The sequence below is a fragment of the Enhydra lutris genome, unplaced genomic scaffold (genome assembly GCF_002288905.1).
Source record: "Enhydra lutris kenyoni isolate GAN:26980312 unplaced genomic scaffold, ASM228890v2 scaffoldscaffold21, whole genome shotgun sequence".
NCBI classification, from domain to species: domain Eukaryota; kingdom Metazoa; phylum Chordata; class Mammalia; order Carnivora; family Mustelidae; genus Enhydra; species Enhydra lutris.
Genome location: NW_019154105.1, coordinates 21521447 through 21549270, shown reverse-complemented (window position 1 = coordinate 21549270; position 27824 = coordinate 21521447).

Sequence of the window (27824 nt, the reverse complement as noted above, 5' to 3'; positions counted from 1 at the left end):
GTCCTTCTGGAAAGACAGAGTAGCCATACAAGGTAAATACCTATATGGATACACAAAGATTTCAACATTGCTCATGCATGAAGTCTAAGCCATAGAGTGGCAGAAGTTGAGAATGGACCGGGAGGGAGTCCACAAGTCATGACCATGAGAGGAGATTAAGGTTTCTGTTCCTTAGGCAATGTAAATCTATTGGAAGTTTTGAATACAGGTAAAGCTGGTGAAGTATGGTTATTAAAAATGATCATCCTGCACTACTTAAGGGAGATTTCTACAAAAATATAATAAGAGGAAATAATAGCATCTGAACTAGGCTAAAAAAAGTGGGAATGAAAAATATAATAAGAATATTGAGCTGTTTGAATTATAAGGACTTAAGTGAGTTATTGCATGTGGAAGAAGGAAGCAATGAAGGACTGAGGGAAGATAAAAGAATATAAGATGACTCAGATTTTGAATTTGAGCCATTTAATGGATAATGATGAGATTTATCATGGTAAGAATTAAAGGAGAAGCAGACTTGGTTATTAGTGATGAGTTGAAGCGAAGTAGAGATGGACTTCAATTTGAATTTAATTTCATTTTTAACAGGCCAAGTTTGAATTCCCTAAGGGATAACCAGATAGTTATATTCAGCAGGCATGTAGTTACAGTAGTATGGCGGTTTGGATACAGATTTAGTAGAAAGCCTCATGCATTTAGGTGTTGAAGCCTTTCCTGAATGACATTCCCTAGGAAGAAGGTTGCAAAGTAAGAATAAAGACAAAGATGGGAAACACCAGAATGTAAGGTACATGAAAAGCGTAAGAAACTTCTACAGTAGTTACAATAACAACTATTCTTATGCATCTTTGCCATAATTAGTTTTCTTCTCATCTGTCATAAGAAACAGAGACTGTGAATTCCATATTTAATTTTTATTACTTTATATTTTACTTATCATTGTATACTTAGCACCTATAATAATGTCTGGAACATAGTAGGAACTAAAGAGCATTTTATTGAATGCATGAATGAATGATAGTCAAACAACATTAGGAAAGTACACAGAAGTGAAGAAAGGAGAAAGATCAAAGGGATTGGTAAATCTGGCAGAGTATAAAAAAAAAAATGTTCTCAACCTCCAAAACAAAAATATAACTTAAAAAAATGTGAACTCTTGAATTGACACATTCTGGATAATATCTCCAATTTGTCTTCCTAGAATTAAAATGTCATGCTTTTGTAAGAACAAAATAGAGAAATATTATATGAATATGCCTTTACTTAGGAAAATACAGTATTTGAAATTCATTCATCATTTAGGTAATCTTAATTTTCCATATGGACACAGATAAATAATATGAAATTTAACCACAGCTCAAGCGCAGATTTTGTGGCTTGTTCAAAATTATGGCTCTGTAACAAATCCATTTATGTCACAAAAATTGATTCATTAGATAAACAGAAATCTATGAAAGCCAGCAGATCTGTAATTTTTGCCTTTATTTACATGTGGAGTCTGTTTCTTTATTTTCTTATGCTGTAAATGAGCAATCATATATAATCAATCTGTTTGACTTTAAAGTATTTACGTTTCTGAGAAATACCATATTGGTCATCTTAACCAGAGTTTTCATTACATTTATATGACCTAAATCATAAATCCATCTGCTATCTCACCAAATTGGTGGTTTAAGTTCAAATAAATATACAAGTATTATTATTATGTACATATATACATATGTATTGTACATATTATGTACAAGTATTATTATTAACAAAAATTATCATTATGGGTATTATTACAAGCTTTTGTATTTTATTTTTTGGAAATACTGTGCTTTAATGGAAAAATTTTGTGTGTGCGCATGTATGTGAAGTACCAATTGTCTGGACAGTCCCCCATACTTCCAATACTCTCACTTGTTTACTTACACAGTTCTCATTCTAGACTGTAATCTCTCAAGAAAAAAAAAAAGCATGTATATTTTGTTCTGCATTTTTCTGTTTTCTTACCTAATCCTATCTATATACTGCTTGCTGTCAAATAAATATTTTATAAATATAATTCTTTTTTTTTTTTTAATTCCTACTTGAAACTTCACTGGTTCTGTAAATAACTGAAGGATAAACCTAAACCCCTTAGTGCAACCTACAAGTCTCTCCATAATCTGGCTCTTGCCTAAGCTCTGGATTTATCTCTTGCTTCTTCTTAGGCTGTTTCTTGCCTCAGTGCCTTTGATCATGTTGATCCATGGTTTGTAGTGTTCTCAGATCAGCCCATGTTCCTCTTTCTCCCCTCCTGTTACCTCCTGGCTATCTGCTAAAAAAAATTCAGTTCATGTCTTTTCCTATATAAAGCATGTTTTGTCTCCATTCACCCAAATGGAGATGACAATGATGTCTGCATTTTTGCTTTCCTCATATTAGAGTTAAACTTCTGCACCCCCTACCCTTCATGTCTGGTTTTTCAATACTACTATCTCTATCTCTATGTCTATCTCTATCTCTATTTCTACCTTTACCTTTATCTTGACCTATCTATACACCTATAATCAGATCTATTTAAAGGTATCTGTATCTATCTATATCTACTCTATCATCTATATGTAATCTATAATGAGTATGTTAGGATGTCATTTAAGACCAAGGACCGGGTTGTACTATCTAAGAAAGATAGTAAATGGCTTATAACAAGTATTTAATAGACATTTCTAGTTGTATGAGTGAATTAATGAATGTGAACACTCTTGTTTCAATGTAAGAACTAATAGAAGAAGCTGATAGTAAGATACCAATTCAGTAGTATGTAATGAATAAGAACATGAGTACTAGGACCAGGACATCTTGTTAGTTCTAACTTCAAAATATATCCAGAATCTGACCAGTTTTTGGCATTCACCTCAACAGCTGTGGTCTGAGCTACCATCCTCTCTTGCCTCAACTTTTACAAGAACCTCCAAACTGGTTCTACCTGCTTCTACCCTAACCTTTATGTATTTTATTTTTTATTTTATTTTATTTTTTTAAGATTTTATTTATTTATTTGACAGACAGAGATCACAAGTAGGCAGAGAGGCAGGCAGAGAGAGAGAGAGAAGAGGAAGCAGGCTCCCTGCTAAGCAGAGAGTCGGATGCGGGGCTGGATCTCAGGACCCTCAGATCATGACCCGAGCCGAAGGCACAGGCTTTAACCCACTGAGCCACCCAGGCGCCCCCACCTTTATGTATTTTAATACAGCATTTTAAATTTAATTGCATTTTATATGATAGCCAGAAAAAATTATTTAGAATGTAAATCAAATCATTTTATTCATTTGTCCTATCCTCCTGGACACTTCCTCTGCAGTACAAACCTGAAATCCTTCCTATGGTCCACAAGATGGTCTGCCATCATCATCTTCCACCACTCTCTCTCTCTCTCTCACTAGCCTTGGTCCATCCACACTGGCATCGTTGTTGCTTATGGATCTTGCTGGACACATTTTGTACTCAGGGATATTAATCTAAGGATTTCTTTGTCATAGAATGCTCTTCCCTAAGGTAGCTGCTTCACAAACCCTGTACCTCCTTCAAATCTCTGCTCAGACAATAATATTTTCAATGAATTCTGTTGTGACCAACCTTTTTAATACTGCAATCAACCCACTCATCCTTATCTCACACAGTCACCTTAGTGTCCCCCATTTAGTGATGGCCATGAAAATGCCCTGCTCATATCCCCTGCAGACCAGCACTACTTGACTAATGTTTCAGTCACGACCCTTCTTAGTCAACCTCGAATGATACCCCTGTCCTCTTGTCTCTCCATGTTTCTTATTGGGTCCCAACTAGTAAATGAATGCCATTGGAAGTTTAATGGATGCCCATTCTAGTAAGGCACAACACTCCTTTAATGGAAGATTTTGTCTCAAGGACTCCCCATCAGTCTTGTCAAACTTTTCCTTAGAACCGTGTTGTATTTGGGACTCTTCCTCTTCAATTCTTTCTCCTTTCCCTTCTTCTTTACAAGAGTCACACCCGCATTACAGTTTGAAGGCTCTCTTGCCTTCTCTGGATTCCTCCTCTTTCTCATTCTCAGTTTTCCCAATAAATTTCTTGCATATCTATTCCTGACTCAGCATCTGCTTCTTTGGAGATTTAAACAAATATGTTTGCCATACTTTTTCCTTTCTCCATGGTATTGATTTGTGCCTGGATTTTGATTTATAATGGTGACTGAGTGATGAGACAGAGGTATCAATAACATTGAAAGAAGATTTTTATTACTTGTAATTCCTGAGAGGAGAGGGGCATAGTCCACTAGGCAGGACCATAGGGGAAGCGCCAAGTTCACTTAGGAGGCAGAAAGAAGAGTGAAAGGAAAGCATGGCTCAGAGCCTTCCTGGTATTTTCTGTAGGAAAGTCAAGGTGGGGCTGGGAAACAGCTTACAGCTGGCTAGTTTGAGTGATGTCAGCAGGCTCTGGGCTATAAAGATGGTCTCTAATTGTCTGGCACCTGGCCCTTGATGTTTACAGCAGAGGAAATATTGGCTTGATATATGAATTATATAAAGGAGGTGATTGGAGGTATGCACTCAGCATTGGTGGGAGGGTTTATAATATGATTTCATGTGTCCATGAAAGCTAGATTGCAGGGGATTTGTAAATAACTTGGGTTGTTAGTTTGCCCCTGTGATTAATGGATGTAATTAATAGATTAATAGACAAATATAAAAATAAAAATCCACATAGAACAAACATGTATTATCTTCTAACACAAGGGTTGGCAAACTAGAGCCTACGGGTCAAATCCAAATTATCACCTCTTCTGCAAATTAAGTTTTGCTGGAACACAGCCATGCTTATCTGTTTACCTAATGTCTGTAGCTACTTTCACATTACAATGGCAGAGTTCAATACTTACATCAGAGACCTTATTGCCAGCAAAGCCTGGAATTTTTACTGCCTGGCCTTTAGAAAAAGTTTGCCAACACCTACTCTAACCTACTGCCTTATCTACTTATTTAATGTTTATTGTTTGGTGTCTGATTTTCCCCAATAGAGAGTCAGCTGCACAATACAGAGATAATTCTTTGTTGTACTCATTAATATGTACCAGGAAACAGCACTGGTCCTTAGCATATAACAGGGATGGAATCAATATTTATTTAATGGATAAATGAGTTCAGACAAATCTGTATTCCTAATACAGATCTTTTATTGAGTAATTTTATATGAACAAATTCCCTAAAATTTCTAAGTCTGTTTGATCATACAATAGAGCCCACCACAGTTAGTTTGAGCATCAATGATATCATGCTTAAAAATGATCAATGCACACCTGAATATAGTAAGTATTCAATAAATGTTAGATAATTCATAGATAATGTAATGCTTTTCACTTAATTGTCTAGTGTTAGAAAATTCAGCTTACTAAATATTAATGTATGCATGTACACTAAAGATTTGTTTGGAAAAAGTTTATAGATTCTGTTTAAACCAGGGTTAATAATATCTCTTAACTACTCCATAGGGTATTGGAAGGACAGTTGATATTTTATTTATAATAGCATAGAAAACTGAATAACGAAAGATGAGATATGAATTAGGATGCTTTTCATTCTTCTAACTTCAAGTAAAAAGCAACCACTAAATAAAATAAGAGAACAATCTGTTTACATTTTGCTCTACATATATAAGGTGTTGTAGATATAAGAGCAATTGAACTTGACATATTTGTTGAAACATTTAAGCCATTTATCAACTTTCCCATATTTGAATAATAAGAAAAACCCCTTCAGTTGTAAGCATTAAGTGATTTATATTCCAGTGGAGTTTGAATCTCTGGAGACATATCATAGATCTGTGTATGAAAAATCTTAGCTTGAGCAGCATTGGAAAAAATGTATTTTCCCCCACAATAGCATAAGTCTTGATAAGCTGCGATTGTTATGTGGTATTTTTGTTCAATTAGCATACCTGCTTTCTCTTGTCCATTTCCCACTCCTCATCACTGTATTCTCAACCACTTGCACTCCACCATTCTTCTGACACTGTATTTGTCAAGGTCACTCATAGTATTTGGAGCCCACAGTGGATGGCATTTCTTAATCTGTACCTTACTTCATTTTCCAGAAGCATGTAAAACAGATAACCTTTCTTGTTTTTGTCTGTTTCTTTGAAATCACACTTTCTTTGTCTTAGTCCTGTTTCTTTTGCCACTGGTACTCAGTCTCCTTAAATATTCTTTTCCCTTGGCTCACCTCATCAGAAGATGGTTAGCATCTTATTCCTTCTTGTTCTAAAATCTCTACTTTTGACTTGATCCTGTGGCTTTAGTCATCATCAGTGTTCTGATGATTCCCAACATCTATTACTCCCTTTGGGACTTGTTTCCTGGGCTCCAAGCAGTTATTTAAATATTTATGGAGAAATATATGAGCATTTCCTCTTGAGAGTCGACATTTCAAAACTGAGATTATCTTCCCATCAACGTTGTCCCATGTCCCATAATTTTATATCAGTAAATGACACCATTCACTTATGGTCTCCTAAGCAAGTGATTTCAAAGACATTGGAGACTACTATTTTCTCACTCTATAAATAGCTGGAATAAATGACACAGTACTGTTGAGTCATTTTATATGGATACTTCTCTCCCTCTCTGTTGCTACTATTTTAGCTCAATCATCTCTTTTCTGCATTATTAAAATTCTTCTTTGTTATTACAACATCCAGGCTTGGTCTCTTCCATATTCAGAGATGTAGAATAATTTTAGACAGGTAATAGGTGAATATTCTAATCATTCACTCTTGTAATTTCTCTTTTCTGTTTGTCTAACAAATCCCCTAATCTTACTGCTTTGATATAAATTAACTTAGGTTTTCATTTGCATGTAGTTTAAATTTAATTGGCTTTAGATTTAGATTATATCTCAAGTTAGTTGTAGACTTTGATTTAGATTAGATTCAGATGTAATAGAGATTTCCCTAGTAGCTACCACTAAGAAGCTTGAAAATCTTTTCAAATATTTATTTGCCATTGAGGTGCCCACCATTGTTCATATCTCTCCTCACATATCTAGTGCAGAGGTTCTCAGACTTCTCAGACCCTCAAAACTTCTCAAGAACTTTTTACACTTTTAAGAAATTTGAGAACTCCAAAGCACTTTTGTTTATGTGACTTCTATATACTAATCAGATATTAAAAATGAGAAAACATTTAAAATATTTATTAATTCAGGTAACACTTCAAAAATAAATTTTTGCATGAAAAATAACTATTCAAAAATATGTGAGAAAAGTGGCATTGATTTATATTTTTGCAAAACTCTTTGAAGTCTGGTTAAATAGAAAATAGCTTGTGATACTGTGCATTATAGTAAGAAATATATATTTGGTCTTTGTCCCTTTTCCTTACAGAAAGCACCCAAAATCCTTGGAATTTCTAAAGTGTTGAGAGTTGTAAAAGTGTCTTTTGTTGTTAATGAGGTGATTTTGGTCAGCCTCCAAGCATGGGGGATGTTTTCCCGTGGAGGCAACCATGTGATTAGCCTCTGGAGAGGAGATGGAGTAGGGGCAGCTGGAAATTGAGTTCAATCACCAATGGTCCATGTGTTAATCAATCATGCCTAAATGATGAAGCTCCATAAAAACCCAAAAGCATAAGGTTTGAGAACTTCCAGGTTGATAAACATGTGGAGTCACTGGTGTTATCAAAAACCGGCCTCTGTGCTTTGAGGCAAAGATGGAGTTGGGGATAAAGAGAAATGGTAGTAGTCTATTGTTTGCTGGGCAAAGGAGGCTGCAGCAAGCCAAGGCCTTCAAAGACTGCAAGCCCACCCAGAGGAAGAAGGGGCTGGGAGGGTTTATAGGGGAATATAGGATCTAGCCTGTTTCAACAGGAATTGTGTTTGTGCTGACTGCCATCTTACTCCTTTACAGCGTGGTACCAGAGTCCTGAAAGAAGAGGCCAAGAAAGGAGGAGGGGATGTTTGCAGAAAAGAGGGAAAGGGTTACTTAGTTTAAAATTGAAACAGGGAGTTTAAAAAACTCCCTGAAGCATTAATGTAGCCGTTTTGATTATTGTTCAACTTCATGCTCTTAAGTGGTTTCACTGGGAAAGTGGTACACCTGGAGGAAGCATGGAAGTCTGCATCCTTTCCCCATACCCTGTCTTATGTAGCTGTCCCATATGGCTGTCCCCGAGTTATATCCTTTTATAACAAACCAGTGATCTCATAAGTAAAATGTTTCTCTGAGTTGCTCTAGCAAATTAGTGCACCTGAGGAGGAGGTCCTGGTAACTGCTCATGTAGAGCCAGGGGGCCAGAAGCACAGGTAACAACCTGCCCTTGCAACTGGTTGTCTGAGGTCCAAGAAGGGTTTGTTAGAACCAACCGTCTACAGGCCGTGGGTCAGAAGCACAAGTGATAACCTGTGCTTGTGTGCTTGTGACAGGTGTCTGAAGTGTGTGCAGGAGGAAGGGGGCAGTCGCACAGGACTGACCCCTTAACCTGTTGGATCTGAAACTGTCTTTGGGGTACACAGTGTCAGAATTGAGTTGAATCCTTGGACACCCTGCTGGTGTTCAAGAAATGCTTGGTTGTACTTGGTCATACCACACCACACATGTATTTGCACTGCAATTGGTCTCAGAACACCAAATTACAGCTAGATTCTTCTATTTACTCTGCATGCAACCTATTGCCATATGCTGTTTTGGTTGAAGTACATGAACAAAATCTGGCTTTATACAGATTTATACTTATAAAATAAATGCAAGGTATTTTAATTTCCTTTCAGATAATTGTGAAGGGAGATTTTTATATTATATCAAAATTTGACTGTTGGTAATTTCTTAGTTACTTGTAATGTGGAATTCAAAACCATATCAATGGGGTTTTATCAATAAACTCCATTGGTCCATTTTTACTTGGAATCAATTTTTAACCTAAGCAAGTTTCTTTTTTCTATTTTCTTTTTTATCATATTAGACATTTACCATTTGGAAAATATTGGCTCCCTGGATTATCCATATTTTCTAAACACGGACACATTTTATAATAATTATATTTATAATAATCATATCCGTGAATCTGACAACCAATCTCATCAGGAAACTTTTTAAATATTAGAAACGTATCAAACCTATAATGGCAGATATAATTTTTACAATATATATTTTTTGTCTTTTTTGTTTAAAAATTCAAATTTTTAATTGGCAATAATATCATTGGCCATGCTCCTTGTGGGGGAAGACTTCCTTTGTTCATTCTCAAGAAAATGTCTCCCAGCTACAAAACTGCAAAAACTCATCGTTTATGTGTCAAGTCCTTGTTGCCATTAAACATGTTGTTTCGTGAAAAAATCCAGTTCGGCTTATAATTCAAACATATACACAAGCGCTTTGCTGGAAGATAATCATTGTACTTGGTAGTTAGCAGAAAATCTTGTTATAATTTTATCACAGAGATTATTTTACACAGCCCCACACTCAGAAGTTGAGTTTTGATTATTTTTTTTCTTCGGGAACATTCTTAAGTAAAAAAGTTACTTCATTTACAGTGTGTGACAGTGATGACGGCAATGAGCACTTGTGTAAGAAGGCGCCATTTTGCTAAGGCGCCAGCAGCGTTACCCAACCCTTCATCGTTGCCAGTGCAAATGTCACATAGTGAAAAGTAAAATGAGTTTTAGTGTATTATTATGAAAATGGTTTAGACCCGTGGAGAACTGTGTCAGAACTCCCACTACCTTTTCTTGTAAGTAACTGTATCAGTGCAATGGAATATTACATGTTTAGGAATTTATGAAAAACATTTATTAACTCAGAAAACTTAAATAACAACAACAAAATGATGAAAATGGATGAAAACATAAACAATTTTTTAATTTATTTAAGAAGAAAATTTCCCTAAATGACATACACAATCTCCAACATATGTATTTATACTCACTTCTATTTTCCTTTCTTTAAGAAGTCTAATAGACCATTTCTTTTCTATTTTTGTCACTCCTATAGAACTTCAATCTTTTGACTTGTTATAATAGTGTTAAGAATAGAAGATGCTTAAATAAATGCTGAATGTTGCAAAAGTTGCCAAGAAACAACTCTAGTCAAGGACTGAACAAACAGGTTTAATATATTCATTACATATTCCAGCCCTTTCATGGGGATGGGTGTGGGCAGAGGGGCAGCAGGGGTGGGTATAAGTAAAATGTTAACACATTGCTGAGAGGCTTAGAGAAGAGTAAATAGAATGAAAGAGATTATCTGCTAAGAATAATAATTAAATCAGCTCTTTTATCCAGGTAAAGTCTGAATCAAAGTAAGGGAGGAAAAATGGATTTAGCAAAATAATTAAAAACCCTAAAATAAAACTATATTGTAATTATAATATAATAATTATATATATAATTATAATTATATAAGTAATTATAATAACTTTCACTTCAAGACAATTTCTATACACAATAGTGTTTCTAGTATTGATTTTATTACCTTGATTATTTATTTCTTTAAAATTATTCTTGATGTTGAAACTGGTAGAATGGAAATGACCTTTTATAAACAGCAAAAGACCTAATATGAATTTTTTTTTCCTGAAGCCCAAAGAGACCTGATAATGAGACGTAGTCTCGTACTTCTCAGGTTACTAACAAAAAAATTAAGGCATATGGTCCTTGTATTATGGATTATATTTATGATATGGGTTATTTTAAAAGGTCAGAAAACACTTGATTTTTAGCCATTTAATATTTTCTATCCCACCATCTCCCAAAATAGGAAATCCAAAAATGTATGGCAAAAGTAGCAGAGTGAAAAACATATTCAGTATATCTAATCTTAGAGAAAAAAAATATTGGATAAAACTCAGTATGTGACAACCTTGTGGAGACAGTCACATTTGGAAAAACTTCAAAATACTGCGTGTTAGAATTATTCTGCCCTTTAACAATTCATTGCACAAAACCTAGCTTCCAGATTTACTTAACTCATAAGGTTTTAAGTTCTATTATTACATAGACATAACACTGTTATTTCTAGACAGAATATGCTTTCTCCAGTGGAAATGATTCGGTGGCCTACAATTATAAACCTGCTTAAACTGACTCTAACTTTATAGCAGAGTTATTATAGAAACTTATCTTCTGATGGTTTCCGAGAAAGAGTGACTGCAAAAGATTTAGAATTCTAATCTTCAAATTATTCTCGTCTCAAGGTTTGCCACCTTCATTCACTTCATTTCAAACTTAGTGGACATGTCCTCATCCAGACGACCAATGTCCTGTTTTGTCTGCGACTATGGGATCTCTCTGGATGCAGTTCTTTTCAGAGCTAAAACTACAAAAGGCCAAGTAAACCAGGATGATTGACCACTCTATCCTTATGTCTTATCTACATAAAACATGCATGTCCATGGCCATCACTTTTTATCTCTGATCTCAGGTACTTGAATCAGCTTCTTTGATACTTAATTTTTATCTGTAAAATGAAAATTAATAATCTCTGATAGAATTGCTGTGAAAAATACTAATAATGTCTGTAAAAAACTCTAACACAGTTCTTGGTTCATAGCAAGAAACAATAAATGATAATTCTTTGAATTTTCCTTTTCTTAGGAAATGGAAATAATTGCTTGATAAACATAATATATAAACATCTTCCAAAAAAAATTAGAAAAATGTATGATGAAAATGAGAATCTGTTTTCAGAAGGAGTATACATCCAGCATAAACATATAAAGGAGTAGTACAACTTCAGTGATAATAATAATACATATGTTAGGGAAAACGGATTTCATTTTTAATTGATCCAAAAATATATTAATAAAAATAATATTCATATCTAGTATTAGTAAAAGTATTAGGAATCAACATTTTCATGCTTTTTGGTGGAAGTATAAATTATATAACATTTATAAAGTTTAACAGACACTGTGTAATAGAATGTCAAATAAGCGTATCACTTGACAAATAGTTTTATTAGTAGTATTCTATCCTAAGGAAGACTTAGTACATGTAGCCAAAGATGTATGATCAGCAATGGCCATTGCAACATACCTTTCATAAGGAAATGTAAACGAACCAAGAGTTAAATATATTATGATGAGTGTAGACACCATTCTATGAAACATTATAAGAAGATTAAAAACAGTGATAGAAATCACTGTTGTTAAATCAGTCTTGATAAGCATGGAAGGAAAATGCCATACATAAAAATACAGTAAGATATAGAGATAGAAAAATAATGTTTTTTTGAAAAATTATGTGTGTGTGTGAGAGAGAATAAGAGAAAGAGAGAAACATCCAGAAATATACACCAAAGCATTTGAAGGTAGTTTCCACTGGAAAGTGAGTGGAGGAGATTAATTATTATCCTTAATACTTGTATATTTGATTTATTGCAGTGTGCAAATATTACTATTGCATTTAGAAGCAATAAATAAGTGTATAATGTTTTTTTTTTTTTTTTTCAAGAAGAGCTTTAAATGTGATTTGTCATAAATTTGTCTTGCTGGAATATAAAATCTATAGGTTCGGGACATATGTCTATTTTGCTCCTCTCTGAATCCTGAGCATCTGTCACAGTGCCAGGCACCAGCTGGTCCTTAAAAAAGGGTGAGAAAATATCCATTTAGTATTAGTTATTCTACATGGAGCTGTTATATAACTGCCTGGATAGACTGTCAAAGCTTTTTTTTTTAAGGTTTTATTTATTTATTTGAGAGAAAGTGTGAGTAAGAGGAGAGAAGGAGCCAAGGAAGGAGGCAGATGGAGAGGGAGAAGCAGACTCCCTGATGAGCAGGGAGTCCGATATGGTGCTCAATCCCAGGACCGTGGGATCATGACCTGAGCTGAAGGCAGATGCTTAACCTACTAAGCCACCCAGGTGCCCCTGTCAAAGCATTTCTTAAAGATTTTACACACTAGTCTGTCAGGAAATTTTACCATAAGATTTTTCTAGTAAAGAAAGTAAAAGCTAGAGCAGAGCTTCAAAGAACAGTTAAGTTTGGAAACATTATAGCAGACTTGGGAGGCTGAGTATAATTACAGAACTAACTGAAAACTGAAGAGTGTTGGGGAACAAAGTCAATAGAGGGTCATCGAATGTGGGCAAGACCTGCAGCTATATGAACCTAAGGAAGGTGACATTGAGAAGGGGGCAAAAGTCAATATGCTTTGTGCTATTTTTCTGAAAGAAAAGCCAGCGGTACTCATCCTATTTCATCAATTCATTTTTCAATTTCCATTTTAATTTCTCTGAAAACAGGATGCTTCTTTCAGTTAATGGTGTTTTTAATTGCTGTCAGTCAGGTAGCAGTTATGGGAAAGCCTATTCTTGACTCCTGCTAAGATCAAGAAAACTCCAGCATCAAAGAATCTTAGAATGAATTCATAAGTTAAATGCTTTCAATGTGACCAAAACTGTTACTCTAAGAATAATCTTCGAGGAGTTCTTTCATTTTAAACTTGTAAATGGGAAATGGTGCTGTTTATGTTAAGGCTGTACAAAATATTAATAATAAAATAACTGTTTCAGTAATAGCAGCAAGTAAATCTTGAATTATCCAGCCAACGGTAACTCAGATATCTTCTCTTAGGTGGGTGTGGTGCAAGGCCGTGGACTTATAAGAAAGATGAAGATGAGGGGCGCCTGGGTGGCTCAGTGGGTTAAAGCCTCTGCCTTCGGCTCAGGTCATGATCCCAGAGTCCTGGGATCGGGCCCCATATCGGGCTCTCTGCTCAGCAGGGAGCCTGCTTTCTCCTCTCTCTCCCTCTGCCTGCCTCTCTGCCTACTTGTGATCTCTGTCTGTCAAAATAAATAAATAAATAAAAAATCTTAAAAAAAAAAAAAAAGAAAGATGAAGATGAAAGGCTTGACCTGAAAGTACTAATTGAGTAATTTCTACTCACACGAAATAGGCTTATGGGTAGCCTACACATAAAAATGAACTGGCACTTATCCTAGTCAATCACAGGTTTCTATGATTAAGTTAATCTGTGAGAGTGCTTCAGAGGGATTACAATACGCAAATGCATTACACATTTTCTGATGTATACTTCCTAACATGCTGAAGAGGAGTTACAGATAGGAATGAATATATTATCTACTAAATTGCAACTAGCTCCTATCTAGGAAAAGAAATTATCAGGTTCAGACTGAATCAGGATTTCATAAACTTCTCTGTACATGTCTGCAACTGAGTTAACTTGGTGACTTCCTCCCAACCCTCCTTCCTATGTCTTTGTCCTAAGGACAGATTTACATTTAAGAGGTAATCTTACGATGACCCTCTGGTGAAAACCTTTTATTAGAAAGGCACGTTCATGTTGCATATGCTATTAGAAATTTGTATATGCTTTTTATTGTTATTAGTCTAAAATAAATAATATTTGCAACCTTGAGCTATAAAACTAGCACTGTATTTGCGGAGTGGTTTTAGCAAATGCCTGAGTCTACATGGAAAGGGGAATATTTAGTAAAATGCTTTTACTCTGGAAATGGAATACTCTGGTGGATACTACAGTTGTTTGTAACTATCTGAGCAATGCTAAAGTATCCCTTTAGATTTTTATGCACATTGAGCTAAAGCTTTTGATTCTGTTGCAAAGTGTCACGGTAGCACACTGTGTCATAACTATTTTGGGGGGTTAGACAAAGTAGGAGAAAATAAAATCCAAATTGGACTTATAATTTATACTTTGTATTCAATATGTGTATCAAACCCTCCAATTTTTACCAACCTATCAGAGCCATCCAGTTATATTTATGATGTCATTTCCAGAATCATTTAGCCAAACATGCTCTAGTTTTTTTCTGAAAATAGGAAGGTTTTGATAACCTTTAGAGCTGTGGAGTTTTTGAAAAATCAGATATTCTCAGATGTCCGAGATTCATAAAAACTGAACATGGCTAGACACTACAGAAAGCATCCAAATGGACAAATGCTTACCTCTGAATTAGGTTTATTACAAAATTATCAATGTTATAATGAATAAGACTATCATGAAGATAAATGTATTGAGGAAATTACTGAAGAAAAAACTGTGGTAAGGATCAGAAGGTTTTCTCTCCCCACCCCCCAATTCCAAATTATTCCTTGACACTGTCATAATATTGAACTTGAGGAGAAAGCCTGTCCTCATTATTATCATTAATATTTTGATTCAACCATTACATATTATTTAAATGTCTTACAGTCAATTACTTGTATGCCTGCCTAGCTTTCTTAAGTACTATCAGTTTGTAACTCTTTGATAGATTCTCTTTAATTTTCTAATAAATTCTATTTAATTCCATAGTATAAATATTAGGCAAATTATATGACAACATATAATTTTTCCTTTTCAACTTTTCATTGAAGTATAATACATGCAGAAAAGCTTATATACCATTAATAAACACCTCAATGAGTTATAATAAACTAACACAACCATACAACCAAAACAGATCAAGAAATAGAGTATTACCAAGACTGCAGAAGACCAGGTTTCCAGATTCAGGCCCTACCATGGTAATCATTATATTGACTTTAAATAGCATAAATTATTACTTCTGTCTGCTTTATTGTACTCTGTAAAAATTGAATCATGCTGTATATACTCTCTTGTGTACACATAATTATATTTGCAATATCCACCTATATTGTTGCATAAGCTTATAGATTTTTATTTCATTTTTATGTTATATTCTATTGTTCACATTTATAAAATTTATTCATCCATTTTATCGTTGTGCCTTTTAAATCTTTTTAGCATATACATGCACACAAATACACAAAACATCTACCTCTGCAGAAAGAGAGACATGGCAACTTTTTTCTTTTTTTTTTCTTTCAGTTTTCAAAAAAAAATAGCAACACTTGAAAATATATTTCTTAAAAGCATAATATATGCAAGGAACAACCACTAAGACCTAAAATTACTCATCTCTTGTACTAAATTTTGCCTTAAAGTAACAAATGGAAAGTAATGAATTGAAAACTATTGCTCAGTTTGTGACAAAGCAATCTACGTTCATAGAATTTTTTTCTTACAGTTTTATTGAGATACAATCACAAAGCATACAATTCTTCCTTAAAATGGATAATTCAGTGTTGTTTTTATTTGTTTGTCTGTTTGTTTAGTATACTCACAGAGATATGCAGTCTTCATAATCTAATTCCGGATCTCATTGACAAGGACACAAAGAAACCCCTTATCCATCTTCAGTCAGTTCTCATTCCTTGTTCCCCCTAATTCCTGGCAACCACCAATGTATTTTTTCTATATTCTGGCCTATTCTAGAAATTTCATATGAGTGGAATCATACTATATATGTTTAACGACTGGCTTTTTAAATTTTGCCTAATGTTTTCAAACTTCATCCATATTGTAGCATGTTTTACTATTTCATTTTTTTGGTCAAATAATATTCCATTATATGAATATACAAGTATATTCTTTGTAACCATCCCTCGGTTATTGGACATTTGGGTTGTTTCTTCTTTTGGGCTATTAAAAATAATGCTGTCATGAACATTCATACAAAAGTTCTTCTGTGTGTGTGCTCTAATTTCTCTTGGACATATACCACACAGTAGAACTCCTGGGTCATATAGTAATGCTGTATTTAATATGTGAAGAGCTCCCAAACTATTCCAGTATAGCTGTATCATTTTACAATCCACTCAACAGTTTTGAAGGTTCTGATTTCTCCTCTTCCTCAGCAACGTTTCTTCATTTTTTTTGTCTTTCTGTCCCTGAGACTGGATAACCTCAATTGATCTCTCTCCAAACTTGCCAGTGTTTTCTTCTGGTATTTCAAATCATTTTGGATATTGTAATTTTCAACTCCAGAATTTTGTTTTTTTAATAATTTTTATCTTCTCCTGATATTTGTGAACCATCATTCTCATATTTTCCATTAATTTTTTAGGTACAGTTTTCTTAATTCTTTGAAGATATGTATAATAACTACTTTAAAGTCTTTAGTTATTTTAAAACATGGACTTCTTCTGCAATAGTTTCTGGGACTTATTTTTTTCCTTTGAATTGGCCATATCTTCTTAATTCTTTGCATGCTTCATAGCTTCACATTTTTTTTTAAAGATTTTATTTATTTATTTGACAGACAGAGATCACAAGTAGGCAGAGAGGCAGGCAGAGAGAAGGGGGGGAAGCAGGCTCCCCGCTGAGCAGAGAGCCCGATGCGGGGCTTGATCTGAGGACTCTGGGATCATGACCTGACCCAAAGGCAGAGGCTTTAACCCACTGAGCCACCCAGGTGCCCCCATAGCTTCACATTTGTAAAAATCTGGACATTTTAAATAAGAGAACATGGAAGTGCTGAAAATTATATCTTCTTGCTTCCCTCTGGGGTCTGTTGTTTTGGTTTAGTGACTTTCTTCTACTAATTCTGCATAGTTTCTATTATTTGTCTCTTGAGACCACTGAATTCTTTTTTTTTTTTTTTTTTTTGGTGACTTTAGTGGTCAGCTTAAGACTGACAGACATTTTAAAAATACTTTTTACTGAAGAGACTGTCTTTTTTCCACTGCATATTTTTTCCTGTTTTGTCGAAGATTAATTGACCATAGAGTTGAGGGTCCATATCTGGGCTCTCTACTCGGTTCCACTGGTCTATGTGTCTGTTTTTATGCCAGTACCATGCTGTCTTGGTGATCACGGCTTTGTAGTAAAGCTTGAAATCAGGTAACATGATGCCCCCAGTTTTATTTTTGTTTTTCAATGTTTCCTTAGCGATTCAGGGTCTCTTCTGGTTCCATACAAATTTTAGGATTATTTACTCCAGCTCTTTGAAAAATACCGGTGGAATTTTGATCGGAATGGCATTAAAAGTATAGATTGCTCTAGGCAGTATAGACATTTTAACAATGTTTATTCTTCCGATCCAAGAGCATGGAATGGTCTTCCATCTTTTTGTGTCTTCTTCAATTTCTTTCATGAGTGTTCAGTAGTTCCTTGAGTACAGTTCCTTTACCTCTTTGGTTAGGTTTATTCCCAGGTATCTTATGGTTCTTGGTGCTATAGTAAATGGAATCGATTCTCTAATTTCCCTTTCTGTATTTTCTTTGTTAGTGTATAAGAAAGCCACTGATTTCTGTACTTTGACTTTGTATCCTGCCATGTTACTGAATTGCTGTATGAGTTCTAGTAGTTTGGGGGTGGAGTCTTTTGGGTTTTCCATATAAAGAATCATGTCATCTGTGAAGAGAGAGAGTTTGACTTCTTCATTGCCAATTCAGATACCTTTTATTTCTCTTTGTTGTCTGATTGCTGTTGCTAGGACTTCTAATACGATGTTGAACAAAAGTGGTGAGAGTGGGCATCCTTGTCGTGTTCCTGATCTCAATGGGAAGGCTGCAAGCTTTTTCCCATTGAGGATGATATTTGCTGTGGGTCTTTCATAGATAGATTTGATGAAGTTCAGGAATGTTCCCTCTATCCCTATACTTTGAAGCATTTTAATCAGGAACGGATGCTGGATTTTGTCAAATGCTTTTTCTGCATCAATTGAGAGGACCATGTGGTTCTTCTCACTTCTCTGATTGATTTGTTCTATCACATTGATTGATTTGTGAATGTTGAACCATCCTTGTAGCCCAGGGATGAATCCCACCTGGTCATGGTGGGTAATCTTTTTAATGTGCTGTTGGATCCTGTTTGCTAGGATCTTGTTGAGAATCTTAGCATCCATATTCATCAGTGATATTGGTCTGAAATTCTCCTTTTTGGTAGGGTCTTTGCCTGGTTTGGGGATCAGGGTAATGCTGGCTTCATAGAAAGAGTCTGGAAGTTTTCCTTCTGCTTCAATTTTTTGAAACAGCTTCAGGAGAATAGGTGATATTTCTTCTTTGAAAGTTTGGTAGAATTCCCCAGGGAACCCGTCAGGTCCTGGGCTCTTGTTTTTGGGAGGTATTTGATCACTGCTTCAATCTCGTTACTAGATATCGGTTTATTCAGGTTGTCAATTTCTTCCTGGTTCAATTTTGGGAGTTTATAGTTTTCCAGGAATGCATCCATTTCATCTAGGTTGCTTAGCTTATTGGCATATAACTGTTGATAATAACTTCCGATGTTTGTTTCTACTTCCTTGATGTTAGTTGTGATCTCTCCCTTTTCATTCATAATTTTATGAATTTGAGCTTTCTCTCTTTTCTTTTGGATTACTGTGGCCAATGGTTTATCGATCTTATTGATTCTTTCAAAAAACAAGCTTCTAGTTTCATTGATATGTTCTACTGTATCTCTGGTTTCTACCTCATTGATCTCTGCTCTAATCTTGATGATTTCCCTTCTTATGTGTGGAGTTGGTTTGATTTGTTGTTGATTCTTCAGTTCTTTAAGGTGTAGAGACAGCTGGTGTATTCTGGATTTTTCAATTTTTTTGAGGGAGGCTTGGATGGCTATGTATTTCCCCCTTAGGACCACCTTTGCTGTATCCCATAGGTTTTGGACCGAAGTGTCTTCATTCTCTTTGGTTTCCATGAATTGTTTCAGTTCTTCTTTGATCTCCTGGTTGATCCAAGCATTCTTAAGCAAGGTGGCCTTTAGCTTCTAGGTGTTTGAGTTCCTTCGGAACTTTTCCTTGTGATTGAGCTCCAATTTCAAAGCATCGTGATCTGGGAATATGCAGGGAATAATCTCAGTCTTTTGGTATCAATTGAGTCCTGATTTGTGACCCAGTACGTGGTCTATTCTGGAGAAAGTTCCATGTGCACTTGAGAAGAATGAGTATTCTGTTGTTTTAGGGAGGAATGTTCTGTATATATCTATGAGGTCCATCTGGTCCAGTGTGTCATTCAATGCTCTTGTTTCTTTATTGATTTTCTGCTTCGATGATCTGTCTATTTCTGAGAGAAGCATGTTAAGATCTCCTACTATTAATGTATTCATATCAATATGACTCTTTATCTTGATTAACAGTTTTCTTATGTAATTGGCTGCTCCCATATTGGGGGCATAGATATTTACAATTGTTAGATCATCTTGGTGGATAGTCCCTTTAAGAATTATGTAGTGTCCTTCTGTATCTCTGACTACAGTCTTTAGTTTAAAATCTGATTTGTCTGATATGAGAATCGCTACCCCGGCCTTCTTTTAAGGCCCATTGGCATGAAAGATGCTTCTCCATCCCTTCATTTTCAGTCTGGGTGTATCTTTAGGTCAAAAAATATATAGTGGAAAAAAGACAGTCTCTTCAATAAATGGTGCTGGGAAACTGGACAGCTATATGCAGAAGAATGAAACTCAACCATTCTCTTAAACCGTACACAAAGATAAACTCAAAATGGATAAAAGATCTCAACATGAGACAGGAATCCATCAGAATCCTAGAGGAGAACATAGGCAGTAACCTCTTCAATATCAGCCACAGCAACTTCTTTCAAGATATGTCTCCAAAGGCAAAGGAAACAAAGCGAAGATGAACTTTTGGTACTTCATCAAGATCAAAAGCTTCTGCACAGCAAAGGAAACAGTCAAGAAAACAAAGAGGCAACCCACGGAATGGGAGAAGATATTTGCAAATGACAGTACAGACAAAAGGTTGATATCCAGGATCTATAAAGAACTCCTCAAACTCAACACACACAAAACAGACAATCATATCAAAAAATGGGCAGAAGATATGAACAGACACTTCTCCAATGAAGACCTACAAATGGCTATCAGACACATGAAAAAATGTTCATCATCACTAGCCACCAGGGAGTTTCAAATTAAAACCACATTGAGATACCACCTTACACCAGTTAGAATGGCCAAAATTAGCAAGACAGGAAATGACATGTGTTGGAGAGGATGTGGAAAAAGGGGAACCCTCTTCTACTGTTGGTGGGAATGCAAGTTGGTGCAGCCACTTTGGAGAACAGTGTGGAGATTCCTCAAGAAATTAAAAATAGAGCTTCCCTATGACCCTGCCATTGCACTACTGGGTATCTACCCCAAAGATACAGATGTAGTGAAAAGAAGGGCCATCTGTACCCCAATGTTTATACCAGCAATGGCCACGGTCGCCAAACTGTGGAAAGAACCAAGATGCCCTTCAATTGACGAATGGATAAGGAAGATGTGGTCCATATACACTATGGAGTATTATGCCTCCATCAGAAAGGATGAATACCCAACTTTTGTAGCAACATGGACAGGACTGGAAGAGATTATGCTGAGTGAAATAAGTCAAGCAGAGAAAGTCAATTATCATATGGTTTCACTTATTTGTGGAGCATAACAAATAGCATGGAGGACAAGGGGAGATGGAGAGGAGAAGGGAGTTGAGGGAAATTGGAAGGGAAGGTGAACCATGAGAGACTATGGACTCTGAACAACAATCTGAGGGTTTTGAAGGGGCGGGGGATGGGAGGTTGGGGGATCCAGGTGGTGGGTATTGTAGAGGGCACGGATTGCATGGAGCACTGGGTGTGGTGCAAAAATAATGAACACTATTACGCTGAAAAAATTAAAAATTAAAAAAAAAAACCTTTAGTAAAATCTTTAAAAAAATACTTTTTACTAATTAGTCTCTTACGCATTTCTGAGAGGCTCATTGTGTTGAACAAGACTTCAAAAACTCGTACATTTTAGAAGTCTGCATTAGCCTTTGTTTCTTGCTTACATGGAGACTCCAGGTCAGAGAGATGTGAGAGATAAAGTCTTCTCAGCCCTGTACCTGACGGCCCTGCACACAACATGGTCTCTAGATTTCCAAGAATATGTTAGAGGTTTTCAAAGTCCCTTGCAGCTGTTATATACCAAAATTTTCCTTTTAAGTATTTGGTCAACATTTTTTTTTTTTTTTTTTTTGGTCACAACTGACCAAATAATCACTACCTTGACAAAATACAATGGTCTCTAGATTTCCAAGAATATGTTAGAGGTTTTCAAAGTCCCTTGCAGCTGTTATATATCAAAATTTCCCTTTTAAGTATTTGGTCAACACTTTTTTTTATTTGGTCACAACTGACCAAATAATCACTACCTTGACAAAATACAAGAGAACAGAGCTTTCGCACTGAGCAAAATTTTAATCAGGTCACTTAAAGACAAATCTTGTGAATGAGGCTTGTTAATAAGCTCCAAACTTCTCACCTCCAGAGTCTACTGGGCTGCTAGTTTCAAGGCTAGCATAAAACTGGGGAGAGGATGATGAAAATAGGGCAAATGAAAATTTGAAAAAAATCCACTGTTCTTACCAAGATTTAGTAATTCTTTATAAATGGCCTTCAGATTGTCCCATACCTTTGGTTGACTTCCAGAATTTGAAAGTATTCATCTTAATCATTTTTGCCATTGTCCTCTTTGCTTTTGTGAAAGAACACATTTTGGAAAACTTCATCATGTCATTCCATGTATTTTCCCTGTTCACTGAGATTTTCATATTTTCCTCTACTCACTTATTACTATGGATTTCTGAGCACCACTTTCTGGGCCTTAACTTATCTTCTGAGCCTTATCTCTGTCTTCTTTTTGGCAAGGACTTTATGATACAATAACATTGAATCATCCATTTCTCCCCACTACATTTCACCTTTATTATAACCTAGCTTTACTTTGGCTATCTCTCTGCCTAGTTCAGGTTTGTTCACTTTGGTTTTGAATAACTCCATTCAGTGCATTTAAAAAAAAATAGTAATTATGCCAAAAATTATAGTGTTAGCAACTAACATTTCTTGACACTATGTCATCAACTAGCCTGCATTTTAAGCACTTTGCATTATCTCAGTCAATCCTTACAAAAATCTATGATGCAGAAAGAATATAAAAAATCAACTTTTAAGTCTATTAAGTGAAATAAGACTTGTTTAGAGACTTAATGCAGACTTAGAGATAAAGAGGGGTATAGGTTACCAGCATTATTTTGCACTTGGATCACCAGGTTGAAATGACCTGACTGAGAAGAAAGAAAAAGATGAACTTTAAGGGCAACTATGACGAGCTATTTTTGAATATGCTGTTTGTGGGATACTCATATGAAGAAATTCAGTTGGCTATTGGATATGTGAACCTGCAAGGGATAAGAGAGGTCAGTTTGGAGATGCAGATTAGGAATTGTGAACATGTGGGTAGTATTTCACATTTAAGAATGAGTAACCAACATAGCACAGCAGAACTCTGATGATAGAAATTTGAAAGTACCCAAAATTACCAGGAAAAACAATTTGGGAAGGAAAGAGATTAGAGAGAGCGTGTCATGTGTGAAGAATAGACATAACCTGGATTTTCATTAGAGCTTTAAGGTATAATCTTAACAGAATCTTTCATATACTGAGCAGGAGAAAGAAATAATGAGTGCTGGGGTGCAGAGGCTTATGAGTAGAGAAGAAGGAAGTTCCAGTGAGTAGAGAGGAAGGAATTCAGTGGAGATTTGTAAAAATTACCTAGAGGGAAATGGGGAAGTCTATTGAAAACCATGCTGTATGTGGTCCATCTAAAGTGATTGCTCATTATTGTAGAATGCCGCTAGGTTGTATGTTTATATGATTTGCTGGGCCAGGGTTCAGAGCTCTGAACACAGAACAAAGAAGAGATTGTAGTTATGATTTCAAGATCAAAGTATGTTCATTTCTCCACATAGTCTTTTCAGTTTCATTTTACATTGCAATAAGCTTTAAGAAAAGGAAATATGCATTAATAAACAATTAATTAGTTAATTAAGTTTTAGAGAGACAACAGCAGGGCAGGGAGGGTCAATGGGAGACGGAAAGAGAAAATCTTAAGCAGGCTCTGGACTCAGTACAGAACCCAACGTCTCACAATGCTGAGATCATGAACTGAACTGAAACCAAGAGTTGGATGTTTGACCGACTGGGTTACCCAGGTGCCCCAAGACTATTTAGCACAAAAATTTCTCTTGGAGCATCATATTTTTATACTAGTCTAAATATAATGGAAGATAGGAAGAAAATCTAGCCAGGGAGACATTTTTAAAAAATTATCATTCTTTTCTATGTAATTAGAATTCAATTTTTTAAAGAGGTCTAAAGTATTTCTATATGATGTTTCACATGAATAAAAGTCAAGACAGTTGCACATTTTTAAGTTTGCTTTCAATCTGTAAATCAAACAAAAAATATTAAGACAAATGAATTTGTATTTTCAGTCACTTAACTAATATAAAAATCTAAAATAATAATGTACTTTTCTCTTTTTCTTTTATTGTTCTATTAAGATTATTTTATTTTAAGCATTTGAATCCAGAATTTTATTTATTGAAGAAATACATTTATACTAAGGTACAAATGGCATACAGTTCTAAAGATTGCATAAAATGACATTTTCAAAATCTTATTTTTATGGAAGCCATCAATATTATGATAATCTGAAACCTGAATATGGAATTAGTTAACAAGCTGGCAAGTGTTTCTAGTGTGAATAAATAACTAAATTTTTATAGATATTAATATTCTGCTTATAGATTAAATATTGCTTGGATTAACTTGACACACCACGGCCAGCAGAACCTGTTGATTAATGTTTCACAATCTTTGTTAATACTAAGTTATTTCTTAATGCTGTGAATTTCATACATTCTAAAACTTGCATGTCCATGTATAAGTATCTTTTCAAATTTTGAATTTTACCACATTTTAACAAAGTGCTTATCCTTGGGAAATCAAATTTATATTACTACTCATAATTCATATAAAGTACTAAATATCTTTGGTAAAATTTAAGTAGCTATTAATCCTTTAAAGACACATAGTAAATATTTTTAAGAATTTACAATAAATTTAAAAATAAAAATGTTAGGATCCATCTAGATCAAATATTTGAGTGGAAATGTACTCATTTCCTAGAACTGTTGTGATGATACTATCCTGGTGGCTTAAGACAACAGAATTCCATTTTTCATAATTTTGGAGGCTAGTATTCTGAAATCAAGGTGTTGTTAGGGCCACACTTGCTGTAAAAGTTCAAAAAGAAAATCTTTTCCTGCTTTCCCCTGATGATGGTGGCTATTGAAATTCCTTTCCCTTGGCTTGTGGCCGTATTAGTCCAATCTCTACACTGTCTTCACATTCCCTCGCCTCTTCTGTTTTTTTTTTTTTTGGTTTTTTTTTTTGGTTGTTGTTGTTGTTCTAAGAACACTTATCATTGGATTTATGACCCACCTGGATAGCCTTCTCCTTTCAAGATTTTTAACTTAATCACATCTTTTTCCAAAGAAAGGTAATCTTTTGGTGTAGATCTCAATATTTACTTGTTCCAGGGATTAGGAAATTTATATATTTTAGTGAGGCCTTTTTCTGCCCATCAGAGGAAAGGACATAAAATTGATTCCTGTTTGACTCATTTTCCTTCTGAATATTTTGCTCAGATCAGCTATCATCCCTTGCCACACAAAATGTTATTGCAAACAGTAACAGCTATATTTACATTCCACTAATTGAGTAATTCCATTAACTGAATAATTAAAAAATTACAAATCACTGATTTCCATCTTTAAATTGCTTAAAGCTATGTATCAACAGCTGCTATATTTAGCCTCCTATCATCAAGTCTCCTAAAATAAAGTTCATTTGAATTTGTTCTTGATCCAATTTATTCTCCATTCAAATCATTTATGTAGCCTACTGAGAAATGTAAAAACAAACAAAAAAAACCAAACACGAGGTTATAACTTAGTAAGGGTATACTGTATATATATTTGTGTATGTTTCCATGTCCAGAATATAAATTTTATATTAATACTCAATATCCAGATTTGTCAAAATACTATCAAAATTAGAACTAAAAGAATAATAATAATAAGATTAGTAAAAGAATGGCATTATTCGTAGTCTGAAAGCTTCTAAATATTTATTTATTTATTTAAAATTTTATTTATTTATTTGACAGAGAGAGAGAGCACAAGTAGGTGGAGTAGCGGGCAGAGGGAGAGGGAGAAGCAGGCTCCCTGTTTAGTAAGGAGCCTGACAGAGGGCTTGAGCCCAGGATCCTGGGATCATGACCTGAGCTGAAGGTAGTTGCTTAACCAACTGAGACAGCTAGGCGAACCAAGAAAACTTCTAAAATATATGGAAAAAATGGAAAGAAATCTGTGCTCATGGATCAGAAGACAGTATTATTAATATGACATACTCCTAAGCAGATCTACAGATTCAAAACAATCCCTATTAAATTTTCAGCTTTTTTTTGTAGAAATTGATGTTGATTATAAAATTTATATGAAAACGCAAAGGATACAGAATAACCAAAAAATCATGGAAGGGAAGAAGAAGTTTCATACTTTCTGAAATCAAAATATTGCAAAGTTATAGTACTCAAGTGAGTGCACCATTGGCATATGGGTAGATATATAGATCAACGGAATAAAATTGAATGTCCAAAAGTAAACTGGGTATTTATTGTCAAGTGATTTTCAAAGTGATGTCAAGATATTTTAATAGAGCAAATTTTTTTTTCAATACATGCTGTGAGGACACTAGTTATCTATATGCAAATAAAAACAATTTTGACCCCTTTTTATATATCAAAAAAATAACTGCAAATGGATCATAGACCTAAACATAAGAGCTGAAACTATAATACTCTTAGAAGAAAGCATAGAAGTAAATCTCCATGATTATGCATTAGTCAATGATTTCTTAGATATGACACTAAAAGTACAGTGACAAAATTTAAAAAACCGACAAATTGGATTTCATCAAAATTAAAAGCTATGTTCTTCAACATATACTGTCAAGAAAGTAAAATGGATGCCCATAGAAAGGAGGAAATATTTACAAATCATATATCTGATAAGGAAGTTATATTCAAAATATATAAAATACTTATAACTCAATATTAAAAAGATAAAGAGCTCAATTAAAAATGGGCAAAAATAGGAACAGATATTTATTCAGAGAAGGTATACAAATATCCGCTAAGCCATGAAAAGATGCTCAAAGTCAGTAACTATTACAGAAATGCAAATCAGACCTATGGGATACACTTTCACACACATTAGGATGAGTATGATAAAAAAGACAGATAATCAGAAGCATTGATGAGGATGTGGAGAAATTGGAACCATCAGACATTTTTATGTACATATATAGTAATATAATATTGTACAACCACTTTGGAAGACAGCCTGGCAGTACTTCAAACAACACAGAGACACTATGATCCCACAATTCCATTCTTAATTTTAAACTCAACAGAAATAAGAATGTAGGTCCACATAAGTATTTGTACACATATGTTCATAGCAGCATTATTCATAATAGAAAGTGGTAACAACCTAATAACCACCAGATACTGAGTGTCCAAAGGTGGTCTTTTCATATAATGGAATATTATTCAGCAATAGAAAAGACTGACACCTCCTATGGCATGAATAAACTTTGGAAACACTATGTTAAATAAAATATGCCTGTTACAGAAGAATATATATTGCATGATGCTATTTACATGAAGCATCCAGAATAGGCAAATCTATAAAGAGAGTAAGATGATCAGTGGTTGCTTAGAACTGGGAGTGGGGGTTATGGAGACGGGCAGTGGCTACAAATGTCTAAACATGACTTTGGGGAGAATGATAAAAATGTTTGAAAATAACATGGTGCTGATGACTTTAGACTCTGTTAATATAGTACAAGCATTGAATTGGACTTTAAATAGAATTGTATGGTATGTGAAATAAATCCTAAAACTATTAAAACAAGCCACTCTAAAAATTTAAAAACTAGAAGAAAATTTCTGAGGAGAAAATTTTGAATACCAAATAATTTACAAAGGATGATCTAAAACATAAACTGAAGATGGACTTTCCTTTGTTTCTTCTTGAATCTTTATTTGATTTGATATGATTTATTTTATTTTATTTTTTTATCATTATTATTATTATTAATAACTTTTTTTTTTTTTTGT